This window comes from Lynx rufus, unplaced genomic scaffold (genome assembly GCF_022079265.1).
Source record: "Lynx rufus isolate CCGP_SWC_20201006 ecotype Redwood Valley unplaced genomic scaffold, mLynRuf1.p SCAF_34, whole genome shotgun sequence".
Classification (NCBI taxonomy): domain Eukaryota; kingdom Metazoa; phylum Chordata; class Mammalia; order Carnivora; family Felidae; genus Lynx; species Lynx rufus.
Genome location: NW_025814850.1, coordinates 2,695,441 through 2,713,348, shown reverse-complemented (window position 1 = coordinate 2,713,348; position 17,908 = coordinate 2,695,441). Strand labels below are relative to the sequence as shown.

Genomic DNA, 17,908 nt, shown 5'->3' with positions numbered 1-17,908 from the left:
CCCATCGTGACATCATGACTTGAGCTGAAGTCCACCCCTTCATCAACTGAGCCACCTAGGCATCCCTAATAAAAAAAAAAAAAATACTAAGAAAGAAAGAAAGAAAGAAAGAAAGAAAGAAAGAAAGAAAGAAAAGCAAGCAAGCTGATCAGGTGAAGTGGCTGTACCAATTAAATTTCTTTCCGTACTTCACCCTTAAAGTGGCTGATGTGCAGCTCATTCTCCCCTTTCATTGACAGCATTCTGTACCCCTCTCCCTCCCCCATTGTACCCAAAAGAATTTTGAACAAGTATGAAACCTCTTATATATCTTCATTATTGTAGTAAGATATACATAAAATTTACCATTGTAATCATTTTTTAGTGGACAATTCAGTGGCATTAAGTACATTCCTAGTGTGCAGCCATCACTGCTATCCATTTCCAGATAATTCTCACTATCTCAAACAGAAACTCTGCACTCGATAAACAATAACTCCCCATTTCCTCTCCCGTCAACCCCTGATAACCTCAATTCTAATTTCTGTCACTTGGATTTTGCCTCTTCTAGGTACCTCACCTAGGTGGAATCATACAATATTTGTCCCTTTGTGACTCTTATTCATTAGCAAATGTCAAGGTTCATCAGTGTTGTTGCATGTGTGAGAACTTCATTCCTTTTTATAGCTGAGTAATATTCCACTGTACATGTATACCACATGTTGTTCATCCATTTATCAGTTAATGCATACTTGGGATTTTTCTCTTTTTCACTATTGTGAATAATGCCGCTATGAACATTAGTGTATAAGTATCTGATTTCTTGTTTTTTTAATTCTTTTGGGTATTGGGGTGCCTGGGTGGCTCAGTCCATTGAGCATGTGACTCTTGATTTTGGCTCAAGTCATGATCCCCAGTTAGTGAGATCGAGCCCACGTTGGGCTCTGTGCTGACAGCTCGGAGCGCACTTGGGGTCCTCTCTCTCCCTCTCTCTCTGCCCCTCCGCCACTCATGCTCACTCTCTCTGTCTCTCTCAAAAATAAATAAATAAACATTAAAAAAAACCCAAAGGTTATAGGAAAATTTAACATCCCGTTGAACACAAGTGAATACATTATTAAAAGAACACTTTGGTTATGAAGCAGGGCAAGTATTTAGTATGTAAGTAGTTCTTTATTTCAGCTCTTGTATTTCTTTTTTAGAAGGTCTCATTCTTTCTTAAAATTTTTTTTTCAATGTTTATTTTTGAGAGAGAGAGAGAGACAGGGCATGAGTGGGGGAGGAGCAGAGAGAGAGGGAGACGCAGAATCTGAAACAGGCTCCAGGCTCTGAGCTGTCAGCACAGAGCTCGATAAGGGGCTCGAACTCACCAGCCGTAAGATCATGACCTCAGCCGAATTTGGACACTTAACTGACTAAGCCACACAGGCACCCCTAGAAGGTCTCATTCTTAATGTATGTGTTGGGGGGGATGGATTTCACAATCATACCCAAAGATATATACAAACCTCAGATTAAAATGAGGAGTTAGAAATACCTACATAATTGTTTTATGTATTCTCTGCCTTCATCTGAATTTAGTTTTTTGGGGGAATGGTGACCTTCTTTCTCCATTTATTGAATGTTCCTATATAGGAGCAACCATAAAAGAATTTTATGTCATAAAATTGGTTACATTTTGATAACCTTGGTCCATCTCAGAATGATGGTGCCCTCAAGTAAACTCCTTTTTTTCCTTGTTATTTTGGGATATTTAAGTGAATATGAACTTATGATTGGATTTTTAAAAGATATTTAAGAACGTTCTTTGATATAACTGGAAATGTTTTAAACCTATTCCATCCTTAAAAATTAGTGCAGAATGCACACTTCATCAAAATATACAAGGTTGGGTGTTTTTGTTTTATAACTGGAAGACAATGTACAATGTGGTACTCTTCAGTTACATTAGTGAAGCCCTTTTTATACTTTTACACATACTTAAACATTTTGTTTTGTAACAAAAATAATCAGTTTCATTGAAAAAAGTCAGTCTGCCCCCTAGAAATGTTTTGAGTGATAAAATAAATAGGATTTCATTATTCTCCCAACTAAAACTTCAATTTCAAATAAGATACATATTTTTGAAAGTTCAAGGTGTATCAGGGGCACAGTCTCAATGCCAAAGAGAGAACTCTGAATTAATTCTTCATAGAAAGCAATCATATAATTGCAAGTCAGTATATAATTAATTATATATCACTGCAGGATTATTATTTATGCTCACATCTGTATTAAATGAATTGCTTTTCCAGTTTCCTAGTGGACTAGTGGTCCAATGACTTAAATGGACTGCAAATCTACCTCAGTTCAAACCATGCAATTCTTTATAGGCTTCTCTGACTTGAGGGGTTAAATTATCTAAATTATACCTTTGAAAGTTAACTGGGCTTCCATTTGTGGTTTCTCAACCTCAACAGGTTGTGGGAAGAGTGAAAATGTATTAAGGAAACTTCACTCAAAACTGGAGTTGGGAAAACATGAAGGGCAAGCTTTCACACATGTACGACCATTCCTCCCAGCTTGCCTAGTCCAGCAGGAAGGAAGATTTTCTCTCAGCCCAACAACAGGAAGCTACCCTCACCTTCAGCCAATGAGAGGCTGTCACCACTTCCAGCTCTCATTTTCCTCCAATGAACTTTTGTTCAAAGCATCCCTCCCAACTTCCTCCTTAGCTCTATGAAGGACCCCTCTCACTTTGTTCTCAGGACTTGCTTGTGGTTTGCCAGAGTTTGCTTGTCCTGAATTGCAGTTTTCCTGCTATTCCTGAAAAAACTCTTTTGTTGGCTGAATGGCTTACCTTTTTCTTTTAAAAAGGATGACAGAAGCCTTACAAAAGGCTCCTTATCAGAGCTATTTGAAACTACTCCCTTTTTTAATTACTCAAATTAGTGTTTTTCTGTTTCTCTAGCATTATATTTATAGCTTCTTCATATATATATATATATATATATATATATATATATATACACACACACACACATATATATTGAACTAGAGTTTTCACTATAAAATGAAAAGTTCTGAATATCTGTCTCACTGCCCTCCAGAACTGAGTTTCTATTTCTCAGTGTTTGATTGGAACCAGACATTAGAAGAGGTTCATAGAAGAGTGCCACCAGAAAAAGACATCTTTTAAAGCTGTCTTTATAAATTTCCTTTAGGCCTTTAAATTTCTCCTGAATTTAAGGGATCCCCAGACCATATAAGGGTCTTCTGACACAATGAGCCAGAAAACAGCTCCTTAAAAAAAATTAAGATCCAGAGTTTTAATTTAGGCTACAGAGTTCAAGAAGTTATGAAGGGGTCTATTTTTAAAGTTCTAGCAAAGCTTTGTGTGTTGTGATGTACCACGGCAAGTAAGCTTACTTCCCAATGGTAATTAAGTTAAAAGAACATTTATGGAAAAGAAAAAAAAAGGGGGAACCTGGGTGGCTCAGTCGGTTAAGCGTCTGGCTTCTCAGGTCATGATCTCATGGTCTGTGAGTTCGAGCCCCGTATTCGGCCCTGTGCTAACAGCTCAGAGCCTGGAGCCTGCCTTGGATTCTGTGTTTCCCTCTCTCTCTGCCCCTCCCCTGCTCATGCTCTGTCTCTCTCTGTCTCAAAAATTAAAAAAAAAAAAAAAGAATATTCATGAAAACTGTGGTTTCCAAATTGGATGATTATATACCCTTAAGGTGGGAAAAAATTATGTATTTATAGAATCTTTCTGAAAACTCACAGCTCACCTTATTGTTGCAATCTTTAAGCAGCACAAATTTCTATATTATTTCATCTATCTTATATTCTATTTGAGCAGCCTTAAGATACTGTGACAGCACCTACCTATAGGTTCAGTCTGAAAACTGGGTTGTTTTAGAAATCATTGTGTTAAATAATGAGACTCTGTATCTTTTTCAAGTTGTCAGAGCCTGGAGATAGCTGTTCCATTGCAAGAGATTTTAAAACCTGGCTTAGGTTCTGAGCTGACCCCTGATCAGGCAGGGTTCTCCAGGCTGTCCATCCCTAGGGTACCTACAAAGTTGAAACCTGGAAAAGCTACTTCCTTGACTCTTGGAAAGCAGAGTATGGGAGGTTTACCCAAGGTCTTTACCTCTGATCTCGAGTCCTACTGCTTGTCTGGCCTGATGATCTGGTGCTTGCTCCCTCCTGCTCTTTTTTTTTTTTTTATAAGAGACTTAATTTTTAGATGAGTTTTAGGCTCACAACAACACTGAATGGAAAGTACAGAGAGTTCTCATATACTCCCTGCCCCACACATGCACAACCTTCCCCATTATCAGTATTCAGCACCAGAGGGGTACATTTGTTACAGTTGATGAATTGACACATCACTATCAGTCAAAATCCATAGTTTACATAAGGGTTCATTTTTAGTGTTGTACACTCTGTGGGTTTTGACAAATGTATAATAATGTGTATCTACCATAATAGTATCATACAGAAAAATTTCACTGCCCTAAAAATCCTCTGTGCTCCACTTACTCATCCATCCCTTCCTCCTAACCCCTCGTGACCACTGATGTTTTTCCTGTCTTCATATTTTGCCTTTTTCAGAATGTCATATACTTAGAATTATTCAATATGTAGCCTTTTTAGATTGGCTTCTTTCTCTTAGTAATATGCATGTAAGTTTCCTCCATGTCTTTTCATGGCTTGATAGCTCATTTCTTTTTAGCCCTGCATAAATATTTCATGTCTGGATGTAGCACAATTTATACATTCACCTACTTAAGGACATTTTAGTTGCTTCTAAGTTCTGGCAATTGCGAATAAAGCTGCTGTAAACACCCATGTGCTGTTTTTCGTGTACACATGTCTTCAACGCATTTGAATAAATATCAAGGAGCATGATTGCTGGATTATACAGCAAAAGTATGTTTTGTTTTGTAAGAAACAACCAAACTGTCTTCCAAAGTGGCTGTGCCATTTTGCATTCCCACCAGCAATGAACAGGAGTTCCTGTTGCTCCATTATCCTCACAAGCATTTGGTGTTTGTTAGTGTTTTTAGTTTTGGCCATTCTAATAGGTATGTAATGGTATCTCATTGTTTTACATTTGTTTACCTCTTGCTTGTACATATTCCTGGCTCCTCATTGTTTCTCTTCTTTTTCTTACTGCTCAGCTTCTAGACAAGTAGTTCTCAGATCTGGTCCCCAGATCAACACCACCACCACCTAGGAACTTGTTAAAAATGGAGTTTGGGGGCCTTGCTCAAACCTACTGAATGAAAACTCTATTTTAACAGCCCTCCAAGTGATTCTGATGCAAGCTAAAATTTGAAGACACTGTTCTAGACCTGTACTGTTCAACATGATAACCTCCAAAATGTAGTTATTGAGCTCTTGGGATATGGCTAGAATGAATTATGATGTCCTCTAAGTGTATAATGCACCCCAGATTTTGAAAACTTAGTATGAAAAAAGAAAAAGCAAGATACCTTATTGGTAATTTTTATATCAACAACATTGAAATTAAAATACTTTGGATATATTGGGTGAAATAAAATACATTATTAAAATTAATTTCCCCTGCTTTTTTTTTTTTGTTTTGACATAGGGTTACTAGAAAATTTTGAGTTACATTTGTAGCTCTCATTGTATTTCTGTTAGCATTACTCTAGACTGTGAGTCAGTGAACTACAACCTGTGGGCTACATCTGGCCTACTGCCTGTTTTTATATGGCCCATGAGTTAAGAATGGTTTTAAATTTTTAAACAATTGAAAGTAAATTTTCAAGAATTATCACAAAAGAATGATATTCCATGACATGTGAAAATTATATGAAATTTAAGTTTTATTGTCCATAAATAAAGTTTTATTGGACTGTGGGCACACTCATTTATTTTTGTATTGTCTGTGGTTGCTGTTCCTCTATAGTGGCAGAAAACTAGCTGTGGCAAGAGCCCTATGGCCTACAAGTCTAAAGTATTTACTATCTGGTGCTTTGTAGAAAATATTTGCTAAGCTCTGTTCTAGACTGTCAGCTTCCACATGCTGTCTAGGAGAGGACCCTGCTTTTAACTTGCCCCTATTCTTTGTTCCCAACCTTTGCTTACCTTTTAGGCCCAACTCCTTGACCCTTACAACCCTAATCTCAGTGGTATTTTGGGGCTGCAAGATTTGATCTATGCATTTTTCAGGCTACAAACAGGTAGACCAATAATGTTCTTGCCTTCCAGAACTGCACAAGGAACTATGGACCCAGCAAAAGGAACAGAGAGATGCTCAGTAGCTTCTTTCTCCAAATGCGGGGCCTTCCTTCTTAAGGACGAGAGAACATCAGATTGATAGCTCCACCAAACTGAGAGGTAAGCCTATGATTTAGGGCTGGCCCCTTTCTTTAATAACTCAGCAACACCTCTTGAATTAAAACTCTCACTCTCTCTGTGCAGCTTATGCCTACTCTCAGCCAGTGTATTTGGCTTCTGCAGCACCTTGTTCTGCCAGATATATTGTGGAAATTATTATGATGGTTTTTTCCACTCCAGTGAAGCAGACGTCTGGATCCCTTTGTGAGCCTCTTGATCCTTATTCCTTACCACCCCCACCAATATGCAACCAAAGTCTTGTTGGCTCAATGAATCTATATGGTCTCATTTTATAGAATCCCCAAAGAAGAGAAATATGGCTGTGTTTTCCAGAATGTTAATTGATAACAGTTCTTGGCAACAGTACTCTTCCTGGCTTTCCCTCTTTAACCTACTCCTTCCACCCATAATAATAGCATCATTCCTGAGTAGATTGGCACCAGTCTGGAGTTTCTCTCTCTCTCTCTCTCTCTCTCTCTGTCTCTCTCTCTCTCTCTTTCTCACCTCTCTCTCTCCCTCTCTCTTTCTGTCTCTCCTCTCTTCCCCCAGCCCCACCCATAGGCCCTTCATTCCTTTTTTCCTTGCTCTACTGATTATACCTGGACTATTTAACTTTCTAATATGAGCTGGTTTGTTGCACACTCCCTGAACATTGTAATGATGTGAATATTAATAATTAGAAGAGGCCTCACTGAGAGGTGTTATTCCCAATTTCAACCATACTTCATTGTCAAAGTTAAGGAGAGGTCTTGCATCTCTGTTCACTTAAGAACTGTCTCCTCTAGTCAGTTATCTTTAGATTCTGTAGTTGAGTTGAGTTTAGACTCTGGGCTGCGAGTGGGAAGAGGCAGGAACTGTTTCACGTAGGTAAACTCTACACAAATCTGGCTTTTCCTGTCTAGCTCATCTTAAATATGGGGCATCAAGAGGGAAATCTATCAGGGGGTTTCTGTTGGAAAGTAAGCTGGGGGATCAAGTGGCCTAGTGTTTTATTCCAGCTTTTCTCCAGATGATCTCCAGATTTCTGGCCTTTACCTTCTCTGGGCTTCAATTTCCTCATCTGTAAAATAAAGGGTGTGATAAATCACCCTGTAACATTCCTTCCAACTCTAAATTGTTCTGGTTCAAAATGTTGAAAATTTCAAGTTAGTATAACCATAGAATTAAAGTTTTTTTTTTTTTAAATCTAGAAGTGCTCTTGGGGATCATTTGACCCAATCCTTAGGTGTCCAGATGAGGCTCAGAGAAGCACAAATCACAGAGCTGGTGGTGCCAGAGCTGACTCTAGAACTCCCGTTTCCTTCAAAGGATTGCCTCTTGGAGAAAGGGACATGAACAAGATCACAGGCACTTTGTTTTCAACTCTTGGTCTGTAGTAAGGCATCATCTTATAATTATCTACTCATGTAATCATCATCATAATCATTGATCACTGAGAGAATTTGCTACTACCCAGGATAGAGCTGTTGTCTTTTGGAAATAATCAGTAAAATGTGGGGCAGGTGGAACCACCTTAGTACTGTTTTTTTAAAGAGATAAAATTTAAGTTTTTTGAAACCAAAGTTGGTGAATATTTTATTTGCAGAAACTTTCATATTTTACCTAGATGTTTTGGCATCATGTAGATCAGATTCCCTGACTAGTAAGGTATTTCCTCATAAATTTAGAAGCAACCGTCCTGGGGTAGCCCCAGTTTCTTTGGTAGGAAGGAGAATATAATATACAATAATGTTTTTTTTCCCTATCTATCTATCTATCTATCTATCTATATATATATATATGCTTTATAAGTAGCATATTCTCCAGGAAAATAAAAAGTGGCTTCTTAACATACAAATTCCAGGGACCTTTGGAATAAGACACCAGTTTTGTATGTGTGGCAATAGCCATACAAATTTTGGTAATCAAACAAATTTTGGGAACTATGTTCTGGGCCAATGATCTTATTCTGATCTACCACTATGATTCTTTTTGTGTCATAAGCAACCTGACTGGCTCCAAACATCAGTTGAATAGTTTTGTTTTGTTTTTAATCTCTGCCAGTGGCTCTCACACTTTAGCCTACCTCAGAATTTCCTAGAGGACATACTAAGAAACAAAATGGTGCAACCCCCAGCGTCTCTGATTAAATAGATCTGGGGTGTGGTCCCATAATTTGCATATTTAAACAAGTCCAGGGGTGATGCTGATGCCTCTGGTCTCAGGACTATACTTTGAGAACTACTGTTCTACCTATGCCTTTTGGCCAAGAGCTTGCAGGTGAATACTGATTGGTGAATTCAGTGCACAATGCAGGTGATGGTGAGTTTGGCTGGTGTTATGTTTGGTCCCTGTAAGCCAGACCAAGAACAACTTTACTATCCGGTTATCACATTAAATGCTAACTCAGCTGAGATCAGGGGTTCCAAGAGCTTTTGACAGGGAAACTTGAGATTACCTGGGCCATCCCCTGTCTTTGTGCAGAAAATATATTATTTCCCTCCTACTCCAAGACTCAGAGAGGTGATTTACCTTGTCCATGATTACATAGCTGTTAACTGCAGTACCAACACCAGAACCTTGACCTCCAGCCTCCCCAAGCTTTTCATGACAATGAAATTAACATTGATAGCGACTGCTTCCCTTTTGCTTTCAGAACAATCTTCTCAGCAAATGTCTACCTGATTTCAAATGGACATTTTCCAGTGGTCATTTGGCCGAAAGGATTAGAACTTTCCATTAATGTCATTGCTCTTCAACCACATGTGTCCTCATAATGCCAACCAGCTATTTTTCAGTATGTTCAAAGTGTAAGATGAGAGAGCATGGACATAGCCATGCAAATTTATCTATACTTTTACAAAACAGGCATATGTTTCACTAAATATTATCATCATATTGAAAAGACAAACTGTTAGGTAATTTACTCCCTCTGGTCTGAATATGAAAAGCTAGGGAATATCCTGATGGAACTTGCTCATCTGGTAGTACAGGCAATAAAGATTTTGATCCTATAGATTCCAACTTCAATTATGCAGCAACATTGTTGGCTGGAAATGAAAGACCGGACTTCTTAGCCTCCTGTCTATCCCTAGCATTTCTTCTACCTTCTACATCTTAAAGAGTGAGACGCCTGGCTTCCTGCAGCCCTTCCAATTAAGAGGGATAGATCATAAAATATTCTCTCCTCACAGCAGGTCAGTCATGGTAACTACATAACCAGAAATGAACGATTTTGTAACTGTGATGTTGATAAATTTTTAAGCAGCTCTCTCTGCAACTCTCCACTCCTGAGAAGAGGTGGCATAGCTTTGAGTCTGAACAGAGTTGGGGGGAAGAGGGATGGAAAGCAGAACTAAAGACTTCATATGTGGGGACAGTGTGGTTAAGAGTGGAATCTCCTACCCATTTTTTTGTCTTTGTTTTTAGATTTTGGGGATCATGCTTTTTTATTTTATTTTATTTTATTTTATTTTATTTTATTTTATTTATTTTTATTTTATTATTTTTGTTAATGTTTATTTATTATTGAGACACAGAGCATGAGCAGGGGAGGGGTAGAGAGGGGGGAGACACAGAATCTGAAGTAGGCTCCAGGCTCTGAGCTGTCAGCACAGAGCCTGACACTGGGCTCGAACTCAAAACTGCAAGGTCATGACCTGAGCCAAAGTCGGTTGCCTAACCAACTGAGCCACCCAGGTGCCCCATACTTTTTATTTTATTATTTTTTCCCAGCAAGTTCTCAAAAAATCAGTGAACAATTCTGAGTCCAGAATTGTTTCTCTCCATGGAAATCTTCAGTAAAAGGTGAAAGATTTTATGCAATCTGAAGAGAAACCAGAGTATGGAGATCATACTTTTTTAAAAAATCTTTTATGTTTATTTATATTTTTGAGAGAGAGAGAGAGACAAAGTGCAAGCAGGGGATGGGGAGAGAAGAAGGAGACACAGAATCTGAAGCAGGCTCCGGGCTGTGAGCTGTCACCACAGAGCCCAACATGGGGCTCAAACTCACAAGCCATAAGATCATGACCTGAGCTAAAGTCAGCCACTCAACTGACTGAGCCACCCAGGCGCCCTTGGAGGGCCTACTTTCTAACGCAGTATGAACCAGTGGTGAGAACCTTAACGCTAATGCTCACAAGAGCCATTGGAAAGCGCTAAGCCCTGAGTATGACTCTGAAACAATTTTTCCTATAAACGATTGGGGCTTCTCCCCCTTCCCCCCATTAAATGTATGTGCATATAATATGCAAAAAAAACCTATTTGACTTCAGAAACCTAGTTAGATTTACTAGAACACAAATCATAATCTCTTGAACTGAAAATCAAAGTCAGTTATTTGGTATTATGTGGACTAGACTGGTATTGAAATTTTCCACTTTTTTTTTTTCTTTTTAAGGAGAACATTCTCTTTTCTCTTCCCCATGGTTTTACTCTCCTTCATTGTCCCTGAAACTTTTCCACTTTTTAACGGGTTGTGTTGATATTTTATTGACGTACCTACCTAGGTTTATTTTTGTGAGTGCAGTAAATTCTACCAATCATGGAGCTGTTTCGGTGATTGTACAGATAAAATCCCTGAATAAACAGTACTTGGAGGGAACTTGTGTGACCTGGTTTTGTCTGGTCATCTGCATGGTTATTGCATTTTTGTGATTTAGGAGAAAAGAGGATTCCATCTGATAAACTCTGGTGGGGAACTATGATCTGTACTAGTCAGAGATGCTACATGATCTTCAAGGGCTAAGGGGATTGTGGTGATGTGGTTTACAGGTCCCCTCACTGGATATTAAGATTAAACCCTGCCTGGCGAGTTCAGCTGTTTCTGTTTACCCAGTACTCCCAGCCTCACACACAAACCCCCCCATCTTGATTATTTATTTCTTGTTGTTGGAGCTTTCTTTTTGGGCTTTAGGAAAATGTCATACGTTGAGGGAAGGGGTGTTGCGTGGGTCATGACTTTGACATATTCTTTGGCCAGTGCACAATCAGAAAACACTTTCAGGAATTCCTCATCCTGGGAGCAGTTACTAAAAAAAACTTAACTAAAAAAAATACATACATTTTATGTTAATTTTCACTTCTTCCGTAAATATTTTTTTCCACTTTGCAAGGATAACAACTGCTTGTGGAGAAGTTAAACAATATAGAATAGGTTAAAGAAAAAAAGAAAAAGCCCCTAGGAATCGCATCATACTCTCAAAGCCTTTAGTCTCTCTTCCATGTATATGTGTATACTCATGCATGAGCATAATGGAAAGCACATGTCATACTAATTTTCCTCCCCACAGCACAAATAGAAACAATGGGGCATAATTTAATATGGTAGTGGTAAATATTATCTCCATGAAATGGTGCTTTAGTTTTAGCAAGATCTTTAGTTTTAGGTTCTGTCCTGACAGTTGTGAAATTATAGTTACATAGATAAGTTCATGCACTACCACATTCATGTACATCTTTGTGTGTGTGTTTTATTACATTTAAGATGGTTATAAAAAATTCCCCCCCCTTTGGGCTTCTGGTTATTACGTTGTTTTTTTTGGAAAATATTATAAAAGAGATGGGGATACATTGTGATGTGCATCTGCCATTTTCACCAGACAATATTTGATGGAGATCTTTCTATCTGTAGACTTAGAAGAAGATTTTATATATATATACAAACATATGTATATATATATATATACACATACAGTATATATTATATATACATTATATAATAGTATATATGATATATATTCCTTTGAAATATTCTCTTATGCAAATTTTCTATAATTTATAATTAATTCTCAAATTTGTTTTATTTGATTATAAAAGTAATATACACTTGCTTTAAAACATTTGAAAACACTACAGAAATGTGCAAAATAAAATGTAAGTTTCTTCCCCCTAGTTTCTTCACTCCCTTCTAAGAGTATCTACTATTAATAGTTTGGTATGTATCCTTCCAGACTTTTTTTTTTTTTTTGAGAGAGAGAGAAGTCACGTGTGTGAGCTGGGGAGAGGCAGAGGGAAAGGGAAAGAGAAAATCCTAAGTAGGCTCCACGCCCAGCACAGAACCCAACTTAAGGCTTGATCCCACAACCATGAGATCATGACCTGAGCCAAAATCAAGAGTTAGACGCTTAACCAACTGAGCCACCCAGGCACCCTATTCCAGACTTTTTTACTTTTGATACAAACAAAAGTAAATAATATGTTTTTTTTTTCAAAAAATGAGGTGATACTATAGTATAATGTGATTCTGCAACTTACTATTTTCAACCAACAATATATCATGAGACATTATCAAAGTATTTTCTTTCTTTCTTTCTTTCTTTCTTTCTTTCTTTCTTTCTTTCATTTATTTATTTTGAGAGAGAATGAGAATGAGCAGGGGATGGGCAGAGAGAGAGGGAGAGAGAGAATTCCAAACAGGCTTCATGCTGTCAGCATGAGCTTTGAACCCACAGACTGTGAGATCATGACCTGAGACAAAATCCAGAGTCAGATGCTTAACCAGCTGAGCCAGCCAGGCACCCCAAAGTGTGTATTTTTTTTTTAACTGCAGAATAATCCAGTAGTATGGACCTATCTTCTATTGATTAACATTCTGGATTCCACCCCACCCCCCAATTTTTACCTATTATTTTTGTTCACTTGTCTTATAAAGATTATGTTCATTTAAATTTTTTTAACATTTATTTATTTTTGAGAGACAGAGAGAGACAGAGCATGAGCAGGGGAGGGGCAGAGAGAGAGGGAGACACAGAATCCAAAGCATACTCCAGGCTCCGAGCCATCAGCACAGAGCCCGACATGGGGCTCAAACTCACGAACGGCAAGATTATGACCTGAGCCGAAGTCAGACACTTAACCGACTGAGCCACCCAGGCGCTTTGAAGATTAAGTTCACTTAATATGTTGATACATGAGACAAAATGCCCTCCAGGAAAGTTACACCATTTTCTATCTTTACCAAAAGTGCAGAGAGGATCTATTATCTGGGTATCATATATTTCTTCTTTTATTAATTTGGTAAAGAATAAATATAATCTCCTTGTTCATTTTATTTGTATTTCTTTAATTACTAATTAAGTTAAATATCTTCTTATATGTCTATTGACCATTCAGCTTTTCTTTTTTTTTACAAGTATTTTTTTTAAGTTTATATATTTTGAGAGAGTGTGTGTGTGTGTGAGCAGGGGAGGGGCAGAGAGAGAGAGAGAGAGAGAGAGAGAGAGAATACCAAGCAGCACAGAACCTGATGCAGGGCTCCATCTCATGAACTGTGAGATTATGACCTGAGCCAAAACCAAGAGTCAGACGCTTAACCAACTAAGCCACCCATATACTCTTCAGCTTTTCTTTTATATACTATCCATTCTTATGCTCATTTTCAATAGAAGTAATTGACTTTCTCTTTTTAACTTGTAAAAGTACTTCATGTATTGGAGAAATTAGTTATCTGTCATAAGAGTTGCCAATATTTTCCCAACTTATTTGTCATTCAACCTTGTTTACAGTAACTTTTGCCATACAGAATATACAGAAGTTGCTTCTGTTTGTATGTTTTATGTGTGGAGTCAAATTTACCAATCTTTTCCTTTTTGGTTCAAGGGCTTCATGTCAAGCCTGTAAAAATCCCTCATCACCCCAGGATTATACAAAGTACTACCATATTTTCTTTCTCGTACTCTCCTGCTTCCATTCTTCTACATTTAATTCTTTAATCCATCTGGAATCCATTTTGGTATGAACTGTGAGGTATGGGTCCAACTTAATTTTTTTCCCAAATAGTCAGCCACTCGTTCCAACAGCCTTTATTGAACAGTCCATCTTGCCCCCACTGATTTTAACTAATTTTTTTAAACATGTATTTATTGTTGAGAGACAGAGAGCAAGCAGGGGTAGGGCAGAGAGAGAGGGAGACACAGAATCTGAAGCAGGCTCCAGGCTCTGAGCTGTCAGCACAGAGCCCAACGCGGGCCTTGAACTCACCAGCTGTGAGATCATGACCTAAGCCAAAGTTGGACGCTTAACCGACTGAGCCACCCAGGTGCCCCTTAACTGTCTAATTTAGTGTACACTAATTTTCCAAACACACTTGAGTCTACTTTTGGACTCCATTGTGTTCCCTCGATCTATCATCTGTTCCTGTGCCAATAACACAATGTTTTAATTTCTGTAGCTTAAAGATATTTTCTTATATCTGGTAGGACTACTCCTTTAAAAAATATTTTTATTTCCACAAGTTTTTTTATTTTTATTTTTTGTTTTAGACAGAGAGAGCAAGCGGGAGAGAGGGGCAAAGAGAGAGAGAGAGAGAGAGAGCCCCAATGCGGGGCTCGATCCCATGATCCCGGGATCATGACCTAAGCTGAAATCAAGAATTGGACACTCAACTGACTGAGCCACCCAGGCATCCCTCCACAAGTTTTTAAATTGAGGTGAAATTCATGTAATATAAAGTTAACCTTTTTTTTTTTTAATTTAAAGTAGGATTAACACTTAGCATGGACCCCAACGCGAGGCTTCATCTCAAGACCCTGAGCTGAAATCAAGAGTTGGATGCTTAACCAACTGAACCACCTAGGTGCCCCAAGTTAACCATTTTAAAGTGGACAATTCAGGGGCATTTAGTACATTCACACTGTTGTGCAACCATCGCTTCTATCTGGTTCCAAAACACTTTAATTACCCTAAGAGGGAAACTTCATACCCACGAAACAGTTTTTCTCCACCCCACCCCCACCACACACACAAATTTTTAACACAAAAAATTAAACTTATATTATAAAATCCCAGGCTTCAAGTCACTAGACTCTACTCTTGAAATCATTATTGCACTATATGCTAAATAACTTGGATGTAAATGAAAAAAAAAATCCCAGGCTTTAGATCCACCATGTGTTAAGGAAGCTTAAAAATCCAAGTCCAAGTTCAGAATTATAGAGAAGCCTTTCCTTTCACTTATTTTATTTTATTTTATTTATTTTTTGAGAGAGGGGGCACAAGGGAGTGAGGGGCAGAGAGAGAGAGAGAGAGGGAGAGAGAGAGAGAGAGATAGAAGCAGGGCTCACCCAAAGTGGGGCTCATGTTTTTTTACCCACAGTTGGGCTTGTGCTCACCCAATGTGGCACTCAAACTCACAAACTGCGAGATCATGACCTGAGCTGAAGTCAGATGCTTAATGACTTAGCCACCCAGGTGCCTGAGAAGCCTTTCATGATTAAGGAATGCCTCTGTATCCCCCAAGCTTACTTCTACGTCCCCAGTAGCCCAAGACTCAGCTCGGATTCTTTTAATCTACTGCTAAATTGCTTTGTGATTTTTGTTAAGCATCTGTGACTTGTGTTATGTCTCCTCAACCACCTTGTAAACCTGCTACTTTTTTTTCCTCCAGTCCACCCTCATAGCATCTGGCACTAGCTTTACACAGTCACGGTCTCATTAAAATATTGTTGATTGATTGTTATCAAAACTTCCATATTGGATTTAGTGGGGTGTCAGGAGACTGCATGGTGCATGATTTAAATGGAAATTAAGAGGGAATTCAACATACAGCATTTTACTTTCAGATAATATACTACTAGCTGCCATTTATTAAGTGCCTATTAATTGTCCTGTCATACACATTAACTCACTGAAAAATTCTTACAACAATCTTCTGGGGTGGAGGTTTTCTGATGATATTCACTGAGATGAAATAATTTGCTTAAAGTCCCTGGGTTTAATGTCGGATCCACACTTTGAACCCAGGTTAGGGTTCTACCCTGCACCTTCTACCGTGCTTCATTGTGTCCATATAGTCTCTCCATCAAGGGCTACCCATCACATTATCCCAATGAATGTTTTTACATTCATTGTTTTTTTTTTTTTAATGTTTATTTATTTCTGAGAGAGAGACAGAGACAGAGCATGAGCATGAGCATGAGCAAGGAAGGGGCAGAGACAGATGGAGACACAGAACCCAAGACAGGCTCCTGGCTCTGAGCTGTCAGCACAAAGCCTGATGTGGGGCTTGAACTCACGAGCCATGAGATCATGACCTGAGCTGAAGTTGGAGGCTTAACCGACTGAGCCACCCAGGCGCCCCTACATTCATTATGATAGTCAGGTTTGTCTTGAAGGAATGTGCTTGTCTCACAACGTTACTTCATGCCCTGGCCAAGCTATCAAGGATCAAGTTCATTTCTTGCTTTATTATGTTCTGTGTTCTGGATGGAGTCCCATGCTGGCTGGCCCAGGTGTTAAAACTGTCACCTTGGCTGGAGCTGGAGCTGGTATGTGGAGTCAAAGCCAGGCACAGCAACCACCAGAGGGATGGGAGACATCATTTTCCCAAAGGGAGGAATCCTGGGAGCTTCATCTCTTCTCAGTCATCCCGTATGTAGCATCTCCCTCTTTTCTTCTAGAAAAATGTATGAAGTTTGGGGATGTCAGCACTTTGGAGAAATTTAGTGTAAACGAATCAGAAATATATGGATTGGCTTTCCCGCAGAGGAGACTCACATTTTAAAGTAGAAAGGAAAATATATGGGACAAAGACTAGGTGGGCTTCTGAGTATGGCAGGGTGGGGTTGGGGTATTTCAGCAAATTCCAAGAAGTGGGCCATACCAGCCCAACCTGCCCTTCACAGTTGCAGAAAGACAGCCAGCTCTGGGACGTGTAGTCCTGGATGTGTGTTCTCAGAGGACAGAGGCCCTACATATGGAAGTGAGAGGCATGGATTCAGTATGCAGTAATGCCACTTGGCAGCTCTTGCGACCTTTGTGACTGGACAATATCATCACTTGGTCCTAGTAAATTTCTTCATCTGTTTAAAAGAAGCAGGGGGTTATTTAATGATAGCATCTTTCCCACCTGCTTGTGTGGTTTTGTGACATGTTTCCAATTTGCTATAAACTAGTAAGCCATTATCATCATTTAGATGCATACTAAAGACTTTAGAGAGATAGTAAGTGATGATAATGAACAAATTAGGTCAAGTGGACTGACAATTTTTAAAATGGCTATGAGACTTCAGGGCGCCTGGGTGGCTCAGTCGTTTAAGTGTCTGACTCTTGATCTCAGCTCAGGGCATGAGCTCACGATTTGTGAGATCGAGCCCCACACTGGGCTCTGTGCTGACAGTGCAGAGCTTGCTTAGGATTCTCTCTCTCTCCCTCTCTCAAAATAAGGAAATAAACGTTAAAGATTAAAAAAAAAAAAAAAGACTTCTCCTTCAAGGGATGTTAGATGAGAACTAACGTGAATAACTAACTGTATGTTTATACAGATGACCCCTTTTCAGCCTGGATTTCTGACATACATTCATTTAGTAATAACAGGATCCAGTTCTCCGTGCTGAGTATAAGTGTGCTCTGGGGGATGGGGGGATGGGCGGAGCATGGGGACTAAAAACCCTTAATGCTGGAAGGAAACTTAGGAATCATTAATTCCTATTTCCTCATTTTTCAGATAAGCAAAATGAGGCCCAGAGAGACAAGGTAATTTGCCTGAGACCACTCAGCTAAGGCTGAGCTGGGGCTCAACCTCAGCTTTTGGTTCTTGCATTCTAATGATTTGATAAAATAGTAAATGATAGTGAACTAATTGAAGAACGCTTTGAAA

At 38.8% G+C, this 17,908-nt stretch overlaps 1 pseudogene; it reads right to left on the bottom strand.

The window, feature by feature from the left end:
• Window positions 1-10,031: 10,031 nt before the first annotated feature.
• On the bottom strand, window positions 10,032-10,155 carry LOC124522262 (uncharacterized; annotated as a pseudogene).
• Window positions 10,156-17,908: the final 7,753 nt, after the last annotated feature.